The 19,064-nt window shown below is 42.0% G+C and overlaps 1 long non-coding RNA gene across 1 annotated transcript; it reads right to left on the bottom strand.

The window, feature by feature from the left end:
- Positions 1-769: 769 nt before the first annotated feature.
- Positions 770-16,592, bottom strand: LOC309817225. The gene is made up of 3 exons (XR_014296101.1): positions 16,542-16,592; positions 1,057-1,211; positions 770-922 (listed from the first exon to the last, which is right to left on the bottom strand). It is a non-coding gene; the product is annotated as an uncharacterized lncRNA (long non-coding RNA).
- Between the last annotated feature and the right edge of the window lie 2,472 nt (positions 16,593-19,064).

The following is a 19,064-nucleotide window of genomic DNA, read 5'->3' as shown; positions in this document are numbered from 1 at the left end:
CCTCACTCTGGTTAATATTCCCTGGAGTCTGAGGTTCTCTGTTAGTCCAGTGGTTCAGACTAAGAGCTCTCACCGCAGAAGCTTTAGCCCAACCCCTGGGTCATGAACCAAGATCCCAGAAGCTGCATGGGGTGGCAAAAAACAAAAAAAAAGGAGAATAATAACAAAGAGTAAAAAATAAATTTAGACTAGAAAACTAACAGATATGTTAGAAAGAATATAAAACTTAAAATATAGATGAAACAACAACTGGAGGGTAAAAAAGAACCACAAGTGCAAAAAGAGGAGAAAAAAAAAAGAAAGGTTGAAAAGGCCTTGGCTCTGTAGGGCGGGACCTAGGCAGGAGCAGGATTTGGGCAGTGGGTGGGGCCTATGCTTAGCACCCACAGGGCTGGAAAAGGCCCTTGGGGAGAAGGGTTAGGTTTAGGCTCAATGGAACAGAAGGGGCCCAGGCATGCCTCTGGTCTCACAGGGTGCAGGACCTGGCCTGGGAGCCCAGCAGGCTTCCTGGGCCCAAGTGGGTTGAGAAAATGCCCTCTGCTTCCCTCCTGCTCCTCTGATCCCAGAGGGCCCCTCCAACCTGCCTCTCCTGTTCTCCCCTGGCCTCCCTCCTATGCTTCCAGGACCAACACCACCCAGAGGGGGCCTCTGAGGGTATAGGACCTGGTCCGAGGGCCAGGCAGCCTTCCCAGGCCAATTGGACAGGGGAAACTCTCAGTGCGCTCTCCCCTGATCCAAGCCCCAAAGGTCCCTCCAGGCATAGAAACCCCTCCCCCCTCCCAGCCACCCCTCAGGGGCACCAGCCCTGTCCGGCCCCGACTTCTCCTCCCCACCCCAGTTCCCCCACATCCTACCAGTTTGCTTGGGGGTCCCTCCCATCTCTTTGGGCTTTGAGGTCTCCAACCAGCGTCCGGCAGGTGCCCTAGTTGTGGGATGATGTGAACTCTGTCTTCCCATGTCACCATCTTGACTCCACCTTTTCTCAAAATTATGTTTTAATAGACATTAAATTTTAGTTTTGCTACTTGAGGTCCATATCTGCTGTTTAAAACTCACTTTTTGGGGCTTCCCTGGTGGCGCAGTGGCTGAGAGTCCACCTGCCATTGCAGGGGACACGGGTTCGTGCCCCGGTTCAGGAGGATCCCACATGCCGTGGAGTGGCTGGGCCCGTGGGCCATGGCCGCTGAGCCTGCACATCCGGAGCCTGTGCTCTGCAATGGGAGAGGCCACAGCAGTGAGGGGCCCACGTACCGCAAAAGAAAAACAAAACTCACTTTACAAATAGCTCTTTTTTGCTATGTTATATTATTAAAAAAGATAATGAAGCTATTAAAACCTAATTGAATTATTAAGAAGATATTCTAAGCTTGTTTCTAAAGCTGATCACTGTAATCTATCTTTGAATGAAAATTAGATGCCCATAACCTATAACCAGGGGATTATACATATTAGGGAAAAATATCATTTAAAGAACTGTGTCCAACTTAGATAAAAGGTCTCTTATCAGGTATTCTGAAGTACATCATGCCCAAGAAAACTGAAGGGAATCAAATTCTAAGAATTAAGATACTTTTCCCCTAACTACTAAAAGTGCCCAAAGGAAGACTTCCTGAGCTCCGATGTCAGTCTTCCCTTCCTTCGACCCTTACAAGTGTTGACCCTTTATTTTCAACTTGCAGCCAGACCAGTTCCCACTCATTGTTACCGCCACTGGGACACCTTCTGTGCTATTCTTTTGCAGCAATTTCGCGGGCATTAACACCTAGTTGGGAGACTACTTTGGAAGGGATAACATCTAAAGTTGTAAGTAAAATTCTTGATTGAATTGCATGGTAGATTTTGACATGGGAACAAAACTTTTAGATAGCTAATTATTACTCTAGTGGAAGCCACTGTATCCATGGAAACGGCTGCTCCAACAAGGGCTATCTCACAGGCGGGAGCCCTTTCTCCAGCCGAGGCTACTATCCCAGGGGAAAATGCACTGAAGTGTGAGGAGAGACCTCTGCTATATTCAGGAGCTCCTTTGCACCTCAAGTTACCCAAGGGACCCATTTTCAGCCCAGCTAGCCCACAGCAGTGAAAGTTACCAACAAACTGCCCCTATGGTTTTGCCTCTGAGAGAAATTTCTGATGGAAATCAAGGAACAATAAGAGTCCATGTGCTCTTTTCAATGTCCAATAGAAGTCTGACAGAGGATAAGTTGGGAAGTTTTTCTGAGGATTCTGAATTTTCACAGGAGTTCACCCAGTCGAAGAGATCTTTTGATCTCACCTGGGGGGATTTCCAGATCTTATCCCACTGCTTCACCCCTGAAAGAGAATAACATATAATACTGGTAGCCAGAGTCCATGCTGACCAAGTGGCAGCCCAAGTCCAAGTGGGCCATACTGTACACCAAGTGGGGAACAACACTGTCCCCAAGGCAGATCCACCGTGGAATTACCAGATAAATTCTATTGATAGGGATAGATGGGACCATATGATTAACTGTTTAATAAAGTCTATGAAAAAAATTAGATTAAAACCCGACAATTATGAAAAAATAAAAAAAGTCCAACTGGGACCAGATGAAAATCCTGCAGTTTTTCAAGGGAAATTAGTGGAAGCTTTTAGAAAGTATACACATGTGGATCCCTCCTCCTCCAAGGGACAAGCCCTTTTGGCTATGCATTTCATAGCCCAGTCTGCCCCAGAAATCAGGTGCAAAATTCAAAAATAACTGCTGGTCCTCAGACCTCTATGAGTGATTTGCTCTAATTGACATATTTGGTTTTCAATAATAAGGATAAGGCCCAAAAGGCTGAACACACCAAGAAAAATATACAAAAGGCCCAAATGATGGCAGTGACGTTGTCCCCAGAGACCACTCAAGGGGAGGCCAGGCTTTCTGGATCATTCTGGCCATGGTGGACGACATGGTCCATGGGTACCCAGACAAAACCAGTTTACCCTGTGTGGACAAAAGGGAGACTGGAGGAAAGATTGTGATTGATGCACCCTTTACAAACAGCTAACGTTGGCAACGGGAATGCCCCAGATGCCAGAGAGTGATGGTGGCCCCTCAGCCATTGATGATTTCACAATCAGAAGACTGAGGGGACCCTTGGCCAAAAGTGGCTCTGCATAGAGATACCACATACATAATTAATGTCAAGCCTCAGGTGGTCATTGATGTGGTGGGCCATTTGATAGAATTTCTCACAGACACTGGTGCAAAATTTTCTGTCTTAACCCAAAGGATTGGAAGCCTTAATAACCATAAGGAATATGTAATGGGAGTGTCAAGAAAGAGACAGGGGCACACTTTCCTGGAACCCATTTTGTGCAACATCAATGGCCAGTTGTTTCTACATCGCTTCCTGTTTTTGCCTGACTGTCTTCTCTCTTTAATGGAAGGGACTTATTAACTAAATTAGGGGCCACTCTGTTTCTTGAGGACAAGGAAGCCACCCTTATCACCAAAAGAGGTTAAAAGTAAATAAAGAAGAACAGATTAAATCTATAACTGAGATAAAAGACTAAATAGACCCTGAAGATGAAACATTGACATTCCAGGCCTAGCCAAAACAAACAGATTGAGGCTTTAGGTGACCGTCTTCCAGATTTGGAAACTGTTTTGGAAAAGTTGGTTGGACCTCAAAAATCGTGGTTATAATCATTTTAAATGACTCTTCTAATGCTTATTACTGTATTTCTTTTAATTTATATCTTGTTGTAGACTCATCCTCCAACACTTAACATGCAAGAAGGCTAAAAGGATGATGCTGAGCAAAGTGACATTGGTTTACAGTTCTCCCAGCAGAGAAGGGACAGTCAGCCAGGTGTTTTACTCCTTCCCCAGCCAGGTCTATGTCCCATCTCAGCAGGAAGCAGTTAGTGATAGGTTGTTACCCCTTAGCTTAGCAACAAAACCATGCAACAAAAGCATGAAACATGTCCCCAAACCAATAAAACAATGGTGGAATAAGACCCACATCCTGCCCAGTGAGCTCAGTAAGTTAATATTTCCTAGGACATGCTCCTCTGGGCACACTAAAAGCAAAAATATAAGGAAATGGTGACATTATACTGAAACCTGAGATGATTTACCATTTTTAGTATATGTTACTGCCATTTTGCTCATTTCCATTGTGCCATGACCATCCTGGATTGAACATATAGGGACAAGAAAACTCCCCAACCTTTCATGGAGGAGGAGCTGATGATGGGAATTTGATGTTTACTCAAGAATGAGGAAGAAGGTGGTCTTCTCCCCCTCCCCACTTTTCCTTTGATTATAAAACTGTAGCCCATTAAGTTCTCGGGGCATGACACTCTCTCACCCACCCATGTGTAAGCCTCACAAGTGTCCTATTCTAATAAATCACATCTTATCTATCACTTTGCCTCTCACTGAATTCTTTCTGCACTGAGACATAAAGAACCAGAGCTCCTCGGAGCCCCCAGAGATGCATTTCTGTGGTTTCAATTTTAGAAGAATATATCGATAGTTCCCTCACTAGACCTTCAGTCCTACTCCCCAGGAGCAAAATCTTTTAAGTTTGCAGTTCTTATGTAGCTAAACTCTATAAATCAAAATAACTTATTTTAAAATTCTTGATATATTAACTTTGAACTATGTTTATTAACTGACACTGCCACCGCTTTTATCCACCCAATATTTGATCAACATATTACTTCTAGTTTATGAACCATTTAAGTTTGCTTGTTATTCTTTCCTGCTGCCCTCCACATTTCTTACTGAGTTGTATGTTACTTCTTATAGATTGTAGGAATTCTTTATATATTTTAGATACTAATCCTCTATAGCTTAGATGAGTTACAAATATCTCAGCTTTTGAGTGTTTTTTTCACTCTATAGTGAAGCAAATATAGTATTTTCAATGACGGGTGCTGAAACAACTGGACATCCACATGCAAAAAAAATGAATCTAGACACAGACTTTACACTGTTCAGAAAGATTAACTTCAAATAGATCATGGACCTAAACATAAAATGCAAAACTATAAAACTCCTAGAAAATAACATAGGAGATAATCTAGATGACCTTAGGTTTGGTGATGACTTTTTAGGTACAACACCAGAGCATGATCCATGAAAGAAAGAAGTGATGAGCTAAATTTCATTAAAATTAAAATTTTCTGTCTGTAAAAGACAGAATCAAGAGAATCAGAAGACAAGCCACAGACTAGGAGAAAATATTTGCAAACAAATCTGATAAAGGACTGTTATCCAAATATAAAAAAGACATTTAAGACTAAACAATATGAAAACAACTTTATTAAAAAGAGATCCAAAAAACTTAAAAAGACACCTCACCAAAGAAGATATACAGATGAAAAATAAGCTTATGAAAATATGCTCCATATCATATGTCATCAGGAAAATAAAAATGAAAATAACAATGAGATACCACTGCACATCTATCAGAATGGCCAAAATCCAAAACACTGACAACACCAAATGCTGGAAAGAATGTAGAGTAGCAGAAACTTTCATTCACTGCCAGTTGCATGCAGAATGGTATAACCATTTTGGAAGACAGTGTGACAGTTTTTTACAAAATTATATTCTTCCCATATGTTCCAGCAGTCATGCTTCTTGGTATTTACCCAATAAAGGTGAAAACTTAAGTCTACAAAAAAACTTGCACACAGATGTTTATAGCAGCTTTATTCATAGTTACCAAAATTTGGAAGAAACCAAGATGTCTTTCAGTAAGTGAATGAATAATTAAACGGTGGCACATCCCCAAAATGGAATATTATTCAGTGCTAAAAAGAATGAGATATCAAGACATGAAAAGACATGGAGGAAACTTAAATGCATATTACTAAGTGACAGAGCATATCTGAAAAGGCTACATACGGTATGATTCCAACTACCTGATTTTCCAGGAAAAGTAGAACTATGGAGACAGTGAAAGAATCAGTGGTTGCCAAGGATTATAGGGGAGAGAGGGATGAATAGATGGAGCACAAAGGACTTGTGAAACTAGTCTATGATACCATAATTAATGGTGGATATATGTCTTTACACATTTGTCAAAACTCATAGAATGTACAACAAGAGTGAGCCCTATGGAAACTAAGGACTCTGGGTGATAATAATGTGTTGATGTAGGTTCATCATCAATGTAGGTAATATGCAGGTACCTTTCTGATATGGGAATTTGATATTGGGGGAGGCTGTACATAGGAGCAGGAGGTAAGTGGGAGAGCTCCATAATTTCCACTCACTTGTGCTGGGAACCTAAAGCTGCTATAAAAATTAAAGTCTATTAAAAAAATATAATAAACACTGGACAGAGTCCTGCTAAGGTCTGCCTCCCAGAGGCCCATCCTGCTTGTCCCAAAAGAGGCAACCTTTAAACCTAAGAAGTCAGGCTCCCTCTGGCTGGATCCCCCCCACAAACAACAGCACCAAAAAGTCTTTCCTGGCTTCTTTGATGGTCATAAACACCCTGCATGTGAGCATCTCATATACCACAGAACATCTGCTGAAATGCAAAGACCCCAGGGAGAGAGGCTCATATTCATTATCCCACTCTGTGAATGAGCTAGAGCCTCTTCTGAGAGCAGGAAACAGGGACAGAAACACAGGACACCTTGAAGAGGCTTCAGACCCAGGACACAGGGCACCCAGCACAGTAAACCTTTGACTAGCCAAGATTAATTCTCTAGATTTTGGCTCACCACAACTGCCCAGTAAGGCACTGATCTCCAGGTCTCAGACCTGCTTTCTGGCTTTCTGTGGAAATGCTTTATTCTTATGTGGGGATTATGGGCAGCATGCCAGCCAGTACAAGGCCAAGTTTGTGGAATACACAGCCTTTTTGTGATTTTAAAGCCACACTCCATAAGGGCTGTCTCTCTGCCCATGTGTAGCTGGTTCCAAGTTCCCCCCACTCACTCCACCCACACTGTGAAGACAGAGGTTGCCATTAGGGATGAGAGGGATGGGAAAAGTTATCAAAGTCCCTGGAGAGAAGAAGGGGTTAGGAGTTAAGGAAGAAAAAAACAAATAAGAAAGGAAATGGATCTTTCCTGCTGTAAGTCCTATTGGAAGATATGTGAGAACCAAATTCAGAATTCCATTGAGCTCATTCTATGTGCATTAGGGTGTGAACAGCTGTCACCCCCAGCCCTCAACCTGAGTTAGACTTGTTTTTTCTGGCTCAGAACCCCCAGCCCATTTTGCCAGCCACCCCCAAGTCTGAACTTGCAAAGAGTGGGCTCAAGTTCTATCTTTGGAATTTATCCCTCTCTCTCACCACTAAAAATAAATCATCGCAGCTTTCCAATGTGGTTTGTGACAGACCCTCCCAGTGACCCCACTCCTACAACCAGTGAAAATAGAGATGATCTATTGAGTGTGGCATGGCTCCCCAGCCACTGCCTCATAACTCTCTCCTGCCCATAACCCACTTCTCTCTACCTAAGGCTTCTTGGAAACACTTGGTTTCAGGAAAAAGTCATGAGGGTCTAAAGTCATGTGCAGTATGAAATGGTAAAGATGGACCTTTGGTGCCACCTAGAATTTGAGATTCAAAAATATGAATGACCAGAGAGGAATAAACAGCCAGAACCAGTGTGAGACTCCAGGATAGTTTTTTCTCTAGGAACAAAGGAAAAAAGGTCATTATGACTTGGATGGAAACAAAGGAAAGCAATTAATTGTGACCTTGAATTATGCTCATGAGTTCTTCCAGTGGTCAACTGTACTAAGCAAGAACTACTTGAGTGTATGTGATTCATTTCTGTAAATTTATTCTGACCTGAGCAGAATAAAGAGCAGATCCAAGTTAAATATTTCATGTGAACCGTCCAAGAATAGGAAATGAGAAAAAAGAAAAGAAGAAAGGAAACCCTTTGTTAGACAAATTGCAATACATATTCAACCAACATTCATGGAGTGCCAATCATAAATCAGGCACTATGCTCCAGATATTTTCATGTCCACTAACAGCCCCCGCCCCACTCTGCTATTCAAACTCATGCCATCTTGAGTACCACTTCCTCTGCAAGGAGACTACTGGTCCACTTATGCATGCAAAGTTTTCCTGAGTGGAGTTACCTCCTAACATGCCAGACCCTACCATGCTTGACTCCAAAGGAATGAATTTCTCAAGTTGATACAGCCCTAGGTAGACTGGGTAGCAGAGATATCTGGGACAGCAGTCTTCCTGTAACTGTCTATAAGTCCTACGTAGGAAGAGCAGGGTGGCCTGTTTCAACTCATCTCTCTGGGAGAGCTTATCTAAGTTCATATCTTCCATGATCTTATAGTGTCTACTATGGACAAGACAGCAATTGGGCTCTCAAGAGTCTGAACAATTATCTCTCCTGCTCCCAATCCTGACTCTAAGAGCAACCCAAAGTGTGGTTTGGGAAGCTGTGAGCACCTCACAGTGTAAGGATGGACCTCATATTGTCTTTCTCCAAACCTCCTTTTTCCATGTCCAGACAGACCTCCCTGGGCGAATGACAACTCCCCACAATCTCTCCATATTGCAGAGACAATGAGATCTAGAGTCTGGCCTTCCACAGCCCCCTCCCAGCTCCAGAGGCCCTGGTCCTAATTGCTGGGACTTGGTGAATGAGTTTGATTTTCTTCTTGTAAGATTTTTCTAAAATTTTATATTATAAGCTTAGAACTTCACTCTATATTTAACCTCATTTGATCTTGGTGAGCTTTCAGTTTTAGGCGTTGCGTTGGGCTGTAGTTTCCATGGGAAAAAATCCCCTAACTTCTCCTTTGCCTGCCCAGGACAAGAGAGCCAATTGTTGGGAAACATCATTCCCACCCCTGGCACTAGGTTACTTTCCAATCCTAAAAGGCTCCACTAGAATCAGCCCCTGCCCAGTCCTCATGGCAATGCTGGAGCAAGGCTCCTGTGAACTGATTAATGTTTCTTGGGCCAGACAGGTTCCTCAGCGACAGTTTTTACCCATTAACTCACTTGGGGTTTTAGGCAAATCCTATGGACAGGACAATTCTTTTGCAGCCTACCACCCACAGACTATACATCCCACCACTGAAATTCAGGTCCTATTTTTAGTGTGAGCTCAATACTGTAAAGTGCAATTGTTCATAAACCTATGTGGATCTCCCCAGACCTGAGTGAGGCCAGTGAGCAGGAAATACAAAGGGAAGAAATAGTTTGGTTGGAAGGCATCAGCTGCATACTCTTCCTCCCAAGCCTCCTTCTGGGTGAGCAGAGATGTGAACTGAGACCTTTTGGAAATAATCCAGGGTAGATCCAAGTGATTGGTCAGGGCTTCAGAGACAAGTTGTATCTGGGTAGGAAGGAAAGGGCATGAGGGAAGAGAATTCTTTCATTTTACACCTATCATGTGCTAGGAACTACAAATACATTACTTATCTCTGAAAATGGCCCCATTTTATACACATGACAAAATAAGTCTCAAAGAGTCAAAAATTTCCCTGTGGAACCAGGTGGTGGATCCAGGTTTAAAGACAGATCAGACCCAACCCAGGTACTTGTTCCAAGTGTTGTGCCTTATGGTGAATGAACTCATGGTGAAGCCTCAGCAAAGCTACTGGTATGCCCATCTTTGTCCCCAGGGCTCCAAACCTCTCTTTTCTTTAACTGAGACATTCTCTAGGAGTTGAGATCTCACAGCATGATGGTCTGGTCCTGAACATGTGGGAGAGCATTTCAAACCCTTGACATTATTTCTCTGCACATCTCTCTCCCCATCACTGCTCTGAGCATCTGGGGAGGCCCTAGTCCCTTCTGAGCCTAAACTACCCATTTCTAGGGCCTTCAGGGACATCTAGAACTAAAGCAGCTTGTGCCTGAGTCAAGGCATTTGAGGATTTGCAATCATGTCTCCCATCCCTGTAAAATTTGGAATCCATAAAAGAGCAACTCTCTCCCTGCCCTAGACTGGGCTCCTTCAGTCTCTCTTAGTTTTATCTGCCCGTAAATCCCCTCAATAGATTCACCATACCACCCATCCCTATTACCTCTCTGGAACCTTCCTTCCATTGTAAGCAACACCCTCCCCCCCCGCCATGTTCTAAACCACCTTCAGGAATGCTCTCTGAGGACGCCAGTCCCTTCCCAGTCCTCTTCAGTGGGAGATTCTCTTTCTCCCACACCCACACAGCACTGTGTCATTCTCCTGATCTCCTTTACTCCTCTACCACTGAGTGGAAATGCCTCCTCTGATGCCTTCATCCCCCAAGTCTATCACACTCTGTTGCTCCTCTGGTTAATTTCATCTACCCACCTCCTGGCCCTGTCCTCATTCTCCGACCACTTGGCTTCCAGTCTGTGGTTCTTCCTTTCCATGCAGTTTCTTAAGATTGTTTTGGAAGATTTTAATGTGTAGGAAAGTGGCCCATCCTCATACTTTGTGTTTACCTCTCAGTCCTTGCACTCTCTCACTTCTACTCTATCTCAGCCTTTCACTTCCAGAGCCAAGACCTGAATCTTTGCTCTAGTCCAACACCCCATTCAACTGGTACTAGTGGGCTGTCCTCCACTCCTGGATCTTACCACTCCTCTCTTTCCACCTCATAGAGGTCACATCCTTTGACACACCCTCCCCTATGTACCTAGTACATCTCTGCATCCTGGCTGTTTTTCTTTTTTATTTCCCAGAATGAACACTTTGTTGGATTGTTCTCTAACCAGAACCCTCAATTTCCTTGCACACTCATCCTCTGCTTCACCTTTCCTACAAAATATCCATCCAAGATCCAGATTCCAATCTACATTATCTACTTTTCTATGATGCCAAGGGTTTCTGGAGAAAACCAGTCATTACAAATCCAAGTTCTCCAAACTTAGCTGGGCCCTGGGTGCCCTGAATTAAGCAATTCTGTTTTTAATCCTTGGTAGTAGAGTTCATCACCCACTGTCCCCAACTATTCTAACATTTTTTTCCTCACAAAACCCCTACTCAACTCTTTCTCCACTTCCCACTCTCAGAAAATGACCCTGCCTTCTACCTTATGGAGAAAAAATGTCATCAGACATGAACCTCAATTTCCTGGCACACTTTTCTACCTTCACAGTCATTTTCCTTCCCCCTGTACAAGGCCAGGCCCTCAATACACTCATTGTTCTTTCCCTTACACTTTCCATTTGTCTTTCTCTACTGGCAACTTCCTTTCACACTCTAAACAAGCTGACATTGTTTAAATAATGTTTATTTCATATTGCCCTCTATCTGCTCTGTAATTCCCCTCTTTTCCCACTCATCTACACCTCCCAGAATACTTGTTACTGCTTTACCTATGAAATCAGAACCAAACCTGCTCCTACTATCCTTCCACAAAAGTCACACATTACCTCTATACCATAATCAGCCCTAATGTTGCTAGATTTCTTTACATCTTTAGCACCCCTTCCTCCTTTAAAAGCTCCATTCTCTTCCCTTCCATATCATTGCACCCTTCTGGTATGTTTCTGGCTCTTCCTTCTCTATTTTGGGGCCCGCTTTTCCTTTGCTTTCCCCTTGAAGATCAATCCAGACCCACTGCTCTCTGTCTCCTGCAATGACCTTATACTTTTCTAGTTTTAACTGCCACCCATATGCTGATAACTTCCAGATCCATCCCTCCAGTCCTGACCTTCAACAATTGACAGCAGATTCACAGTCCTAAACATTTCCACTTGTATGCCCCATGGGTACAGATTTTAAATGGCTCTCAGTCTTCCCCACCACAAAATTGCTTCTTGTTCTAAATTCTCTATCTCAGTGGCTTCACGATACACCCAGTCAACAAATTAGAAACCTGAGGGTCATCCTTGAGCCCTTATTTCCAACTCTCTACATTTATTCTTTGACTCCAGTCTATCAGTTTGAGTTCCTCAAAGCCATTCAACTGAACAATAGCATGAAGACATTTAAACATTGAAGGGATTTTCAAATACAGTACAATTACCTCCTTAGTAAATTAAATGAGTCCCACGTCCCCAGCCAGAAAGAGTGTAAAATAATGCTTTTCAAGATGAAGCTAATGAAGTTCTTTCTAAATGTAGAGAAAAGATTAAATCTACAGAGGCAACATTCAAAGTTTCATCCCTGATATAAAAAAAATGTCACACAATTACCAAGAAGCTGATAAAACCAGTTTCATAGTTTTAGCTTTCCCATTTTTGGTCTATGGTTCATATCAAATCAATTTTTATGCATGGTGTGAGGTAGGAGTTAATGGGGTTTTTTTCCCATATACATATGTTGTTCCAGGACTATTTTTGAAATAGACTTTCCCACTCTCCATTAGATTGTTTTCATGCCTTTGTTGAAAATTAAATGACTATATAAGTGAGGTCTATTTCTGAGTTCTTTCTTCTGTTCCATATATCTCTTTGCTGATCCTTATGGCAGCATGACACATTCTTGATTACTGTAGCTTCATAGTTAGTCTCAAAGTCATGTAGTATAAGTTCTCCAATTTGTTCTTCTCTTTCAAGATTGCTTTAATATTCTAGGGCCTTTGTATCTCCACATACAACTTATCAATTTATCAGTTTCTGGAAGAAAAATAAAGACCCTACTGGGATTATAACTGAATAATACAAGATTTCTGTGAATGTGTCAAAACTCTTGCTCCAAATTTTCAGCTGTGCATTTAGTGAAACTAATGCCACAATTTACATTGGGGCAGCAATGGTTCCAAGTCCACCAACCCCCAACCTGTTTACTTGATTTTTCATGGCATTTTGTCCAAAAACCGTTCAGGATTGTCTAACACTTTGACAAAGAGTCAAAGACCAAAGGACTATAGCTGACAAAAGCCTCAGTCAGAGCCACCTTCTCTACACACTAAATGGTTTCCTATAGGGAAAAAATGGTATTAGTTTTCAAAGGAAGAAAGTCTTATTTGTCACTATGGTAACCCATCTTTTTCAGGCATCCTGACTGACCTTTTCCTTGAAATAGCTATTCTTTCAAAGTTCCCAGTCCTGAAAAGCAGGGCCTGGCTTCTCTCTGATGTTCACTGGAGGCCAACACAGGACAGAATAAGGAGTTATGTCTTAAGACTTTACCTACAAGGGCACCTGTTTGGGAGAGAAAGGTATCTTGGACACTCTAAGGAGGCCATGAACTTCAGGGGTTAACCTCTCAGAATTTTGAGTGTAGGATGGGTGATAATGTGCATTGGTTCAAACTCATAATTCTTACCCTAATTGACCTTTCAGTCTACTTAAATAATTAAGAGAAAAACAAAGCAATCCAAATTGTTAAAAGGATACATTTTCCTTTCTGCAGAAAACCTCAGAGTCTTTAATAGATATATCTGCCTTGTGGCTCCCAAGAAGGAACATGGCATGTACAATTTCCCAAACTTATTTGACAATGGAACCGATCTATTAGAATCTTATTATTTGTATCATTCTCTTTCAGGAACCTCAACATCCCTGAGTGACAAATAGCCAACCTCTTTGGTAAATTCCATAGGCTGAACAATTGTTTATAATCATGAAATAGTCTTTATTAATACTTCCTCTTGGAAGAATTCACAATATTACCTCCATTTGGTGTTACCCCGAGGCCCACGATGACCCTTAAATGGTATGGATTTTGACGGTATTGTCCTATAGGCCTGTGTCCCTTAACATAATATTTATTTGAAGACATACAACAAAAGTATACCAAAGATGTCTCAGATGTTTAGACATGTGCCTTACATCCCAGCTAGAACTAATCTAGGCTGGAGCAGAAACTGGATCATAAAGGATGAGAGAAGCCTTGCCAAAGGACCCATGCAGGTAGTGTCTTTCAGGGGCTGCTGGAGCATCTGTTGAGGAAGATCTAAGTTAGAGAGATTTCAAGGCTGAGTACAAGAGAACAATTCCCATATCACATGATCTAGAGGCTGGAAGGAGAGTCCCTTTCTTAAATTTGTCCTGGGCCTTGAATGCCCTGCCATTAAATTTTGAAGAAAGTATAATTGGGACCTCAATTAGGCAAGAAGTGGAAAATATTTGTTTAACAAGGGTACTGATCCACTTAAAAGTTTTATTGAGGCCTAAAAGGAATAAAAAGCAAACTTGTTGGATTAGAAACACCCTCAGAGGAACTTGAGCCCTCATCTGTCAACCCCAGCAGTCTTGCTATAACTGTCCACCACTCTGCCCTTTTGGCCCTGCCCTGGCCCCTTAGTACAGAACATTCCCTATATGCAGTAACTCTAGTGGGGAACAAGCTGAACCCAAAGTCTCTAATTCAATTTGACAACCAGTCAGGATAATCAGGTTTTTATTTGGAAACTGCCCTGGTCCACAAAGGTGTCAAGATCTATTAGCTATCCATAGGGCCAGGATTCCCAGTCTGGTCTCTCTACCTTGGGAAATCTGAATTACAAGAAAGAATCTTGGGTTATATGCTGGGCACTTGCATTGGAGCCATGCATTCTAAATTCTCTCAGCCAATCTGATTTTCTTCTGAAAAGAATCAGTTTTTGGTGTCTGAGCAGCTAGCCCAAATACTGAGAACTCCCTTTACTGAGGGAACCCCCCCTACACACAAAGAGCCCTCCCTGATTATCCCAGGACCACAGTGTTCCCTTCTCAAAAGCTCTGCAAAATTTGCTAGGCCCAGTTGTGTCTTAAGGCTTGAGCTTTATCTGAACTCTTCATCCTTAGTATGGACAGGTGGGGAGGAGAATCAATTCACTCTAGAGTAGGAGTGATATATATATATATGACACCATTACCCCCATTTCCCACATCTTTATCTGTGACAGACAATATTAATCGATCATTGTTCTTTTCTGCTGAGCCCAGATATGGCCTCAAAAATCCTCTGCACAGAAATTGATAGGAGCTAGAGTCTAAGATAAAGCACATTTTCCATCCCTGTTCTAGAAATTACAGTGTGCTATTAGAATGTACCATGAAAGAGATACAGGTTATGGTGGTTTTGATGAGGGAGAGATTTGTTCATTTACTTAATTCATCGGATATTTATCTAGCATTTACTTTATGCCAGGCACTGTGCTCAGAAGAGGAAGGTAGAAAGTGTCATAGAAGTACAGAATAGGGGCAATCAAATCAGACTGGGGTTGGGGGTCAGAGGAAACTTCCTAGGGGAGGTAAGTTTTTTAAATTAATTTATATGTTTTTATTTATTATTGGCTGCGTTGGGTCCTCATTGCTGTGCATGGGGGCTACTCTTCATTGCGGTGCACAGGCTTCTCATTGCAGTGGCTTCTCTTGCTGTGGAGCATGGGTTCTAGGCATGCGGGTTTCAGTAGTTGAGGCACGTGGGCTCAGTAGTGTGGCTTGCGGGCTCTAGAGCACAGGCTCAGTAGTTGTGACACACGGGCTTAGTTGCTCCACGGGATGTGGGATCTTCCTGGACCAGGGCTCGAACCCGTGTCCCCTGCATTGGCAGGCGGATTCTTAACTACTATGCCACCAGGGAAGTCCCTAGGGGAGGTAAATTTTTAAGGAAAAAAGAAATTAGATAAATTTGGAGCCAGGGTTGTGGATAATGTAGCAGACAATAAGAACAACTTATGTAAAGACACAGATATACAACAGATATCCAGAAGTTTTGATGATTAGGGTAAAAGGTATCAGATAGAAACAATAGGAAATGAGTTATGTGTATTTTTCAGAACACTAAAGTCACAAAGTATAGTAGCGGGAGTGTTTAAGAAGAATTTATGCTACTGTGTATGTGGAAGTGCATTGCAGAGAGAGTGATGCTCTAAAACAGCACTAAAGCAGTGTGGTTTGTCAAACAATAGCATCAGCTTCACCTGGGAACTTGTTAGAAATGCAGATTCTCAGGCCCCAATCCAGACCCACTGAATCAGAAACTCTGAGGAAGGATCCTAGAGATCTTGGGTTTACCATGCCCTCTGGGGATTCTGATGCACTCTAAATATCCAGAAGCACTGCTCTAAAATAATAGTTGATGTTATTACCATCATTGAACCCACCCACTTCCATGTCCCTTCACCATCCCAAATTGGAACAGCATTTCCCCCACTTCACCCAAATTCACCTACTCTTGATTTACCTGACTCCATCAACATCAGTGCTGCCCAGTATTTCAGACTACATTTCAGTAAGACTTTGATTCCCTCCTCTTCCACACTACCCAACACATCCCATCTGCCCTTATGCCCTGGGAGCATGTTAGTCTAACTAATAACCTGAATCCACTAGACACAGATTAAAGTTCAAGAGATGATGTGACAGTGGGCATAATAAAAAAGTTCATGTCAATTTAGTCTGCCAGACAGACCCACCTTTCCTCAACTTCCCTCTGGGCAAGGATAGAAAGCACAGGCTTTAAGCCAGCCTACCTGGCTTCACATCCTGGCTTTTCCTCTTTCTTTCTGTGTCACTTTGGGTGAATTATCTAAGATCTCTGTGCCTCAGTCTCCTCAGCTGTAAACTAGAGATAATAAGGTATTTATCTCATTGAGTTATTATGGAGATGAATGGGTTCATACAGGTAAAGTACTTTGAACAGTGTCTAGCTCAATAAGTAGTAGTAGTAGTAGTAGTAGTAGTAGTATCACCATTACATTACTCACCTATTGCAAGAGTCTCCTGTCCTCCAGTCTGTCTTCACTGCTCTTGGTCTTGCAGCCTGGCCCACTGGAAGTTGTTTAAGTGGCAACTTCATGTTGAACAGGTCATTCCCCTCATCAGAAGACTTCTGTGGCTCCCCTAGGCCATCATTATCATTGATTTTAAATGCCCACCCCTTTTTTTAAAGAAATGGAATCCTTTGCTTCTAATGGGCTCTTACAGATAATAATAGTAGAACTGTTTTGATTGAAGTCAGGGAATAGGAAGGCCCTTCCAGCTTCTCCCTTGCCCTTCGTTGCACCTCAAGAGACAGCCCTGTGGAACTCTGGGATATGAAGGACCCAGCATATCCTCTGACCTGTGAAATCCAAACAGCAATCAAGTTGCCCATTTGCTACAAGATTATCTCCTCTCCAGAAAGGTAAACCACAATGTGAAATTGCACCTTGTGAATTTACTTGAGCTGCTCACCTGATCTACCCATGATGGATCAGGATGGCTTTGGCTTGAACTTCCCACCTAACTGTCTGGTTTCACTCTGCTATATGTTCTCCCAGTCAGCCTAACCACGAGGGACCACTACTTCCTCTTGGCCCTGGCCTCTCTTGTGCTTGTCAGACACCCTCCTGAAGTCAAGGAACAACAGACCCTGGGGATTTCTGAGAACAGGGAAGCCCAGGAGGAGCTATGTCTAACTTAGAATGTTCTGGTCAGTTGCCCAGGCTTTGTTCCAATTTCTGATGTTCTTTAGAATCTTCTCATTACATCACTAAGAGAAGTGCAATTAAGCTCTAATCTCTCCCTCTCTTTTTAGTAACTTTTATTTTGTTTTCTGATTATGAAAGCAATATATGGCTAATATATTGGAATAAATATGTACTATACAGAAAATTATATTTTAAAAAAAGCAAATAAAAATAAACTATAATGCCTCTACACAGAAACAGGCATTGTTAATACTTTGGTAGGTTTCCTTTGACTATTTTTGTATGAATACATTCACATTCATTCACACTATTTGGATCATAATCATATAACTATAGGCTATACATCATTGAAAAGGCTTCAAAAACAGAATTTTAAATAGCAGAATAATATTCTTTCTACTGGATATACATTTATTCAATAAACAATAACTAACATTTATTGAACACTTATTATGTGTCAGGTCTTGTGTTTGGTATTGATATATACAGTAATGAACATACAGGTGTTGTCCCCATGGAGCTAACAGTCTTCAGTGGGAGGTACATTTTTAACAAATGAACATGAAAATTAAAATTTAAAATTACATTAAGCTTAATAAGGGGAGAGAATAGTATGCTATGAGAAAGCTTAGTACTCAGGAAAAACATAATCAGGATTTGTATTACAGGTAAAGTCTCTTTGAGGAAGTGATATTTTATTTGAGACCCAAAGGATAAATAAAAATTAACAAAGTAAAGATTGCGGAAAGAATAATTCAGATTGTGTTAGGCTTTGCTGCATTAATGCGGCACAACAATTGTAACCAAAATCTCAGTAGCTTACAATAACACCTACTTTTCTCACTCCAAGTCTTGGATTTGGCTGGAGTCTGAGTGATCTCAACTGGACTCAACTGGGCTTGGCTCCAGGTTATGTGTTGATTTCAGGGCTCCTCCAAGTGTCTCATTCAGAGCCAAGAAACTATGGGGACATGCTCTTCTGGTGGATGATAGAGGTAGAGGAGGTCAAGGAAAACTTCTCAGAACATTCAGAGTCTCTGGTAGCATCAAGTCTGTTAACATTTATCAGCCAAAGCTCAAGGGCCCAAAAATATGCCCTCCCTTATCTATGGAAAGGCTCTGCAAAGGGCATGGGTGGACATTTTCTTACAGGGACAGAATGAAGAATTGAGGACAATAATACAATTTACCTGTAGACGAAAGGAAATGCATAGAGACTTCAAGTCAGGAAAGAACTAGAAACACCCAGAGAGCGGAAAGGAGGCATGAATAATGACATTAGAGAGGCGGTGAGATGCTGTGTAGGCTGTTTAAAAAGAAATTTGGTTTTCATTCTTGCTGCATTAAAAAGTCAAACTGAGATGTTCTAAACAAGAGAGTGATGAGGCAGGTGATGTAGATAGGCTCATGGAGTACTTATTCCCCTGCCTTTCTCTACTGAAATACTCAATTCCTAAGCCTCCCTTGTAGCTAGGGATAGTCATATGATACAGTTCTGGCTGATGAGATATAAACTTATATCTGATGAGAAGAGTTTCTGGGAAATCGTTGGATTTCCTAATAAAAAGGAAGGTAAGTTTTGGCAGGTGGTTTGGTCCTTTACCCTTCTCTAATTTCCATTCTGGAACACAAATATTATGCCTGGAGGCACAGCAGTTATAATGTGACCATGAGGACGAAAAGGTAAATATAAGAATGGTAGAGCAGAAATGTCTACACTTCTGTGGCTGGGTCCTTCACAACGTTATTCAACTTCTGCATCTGCTCTGGACTGCCTGTGTTGGGAATTATCATGTGAGGAAACTAAGCCTCTTAAAA

The sequence above is a fragment of the Mesoplodon mirus genome, assembly GCF_964341445.2.
Source record: "Mesoplodon mirus genome assembly, chromosome: 15".
In the NCBI taxonomy this organism is placed as follows: domain Eukaryota; kingdom Metazoa; phylum Chordata; class Mammalia; order Artiodactyla; family Ziphiidae; genus Mesoplodon; species Mesoplodon mirus.
Note: the sequence above shows the minus strand (reverse complement) of the source record. Positions and strands in the feature narration are given on the sequence as shown.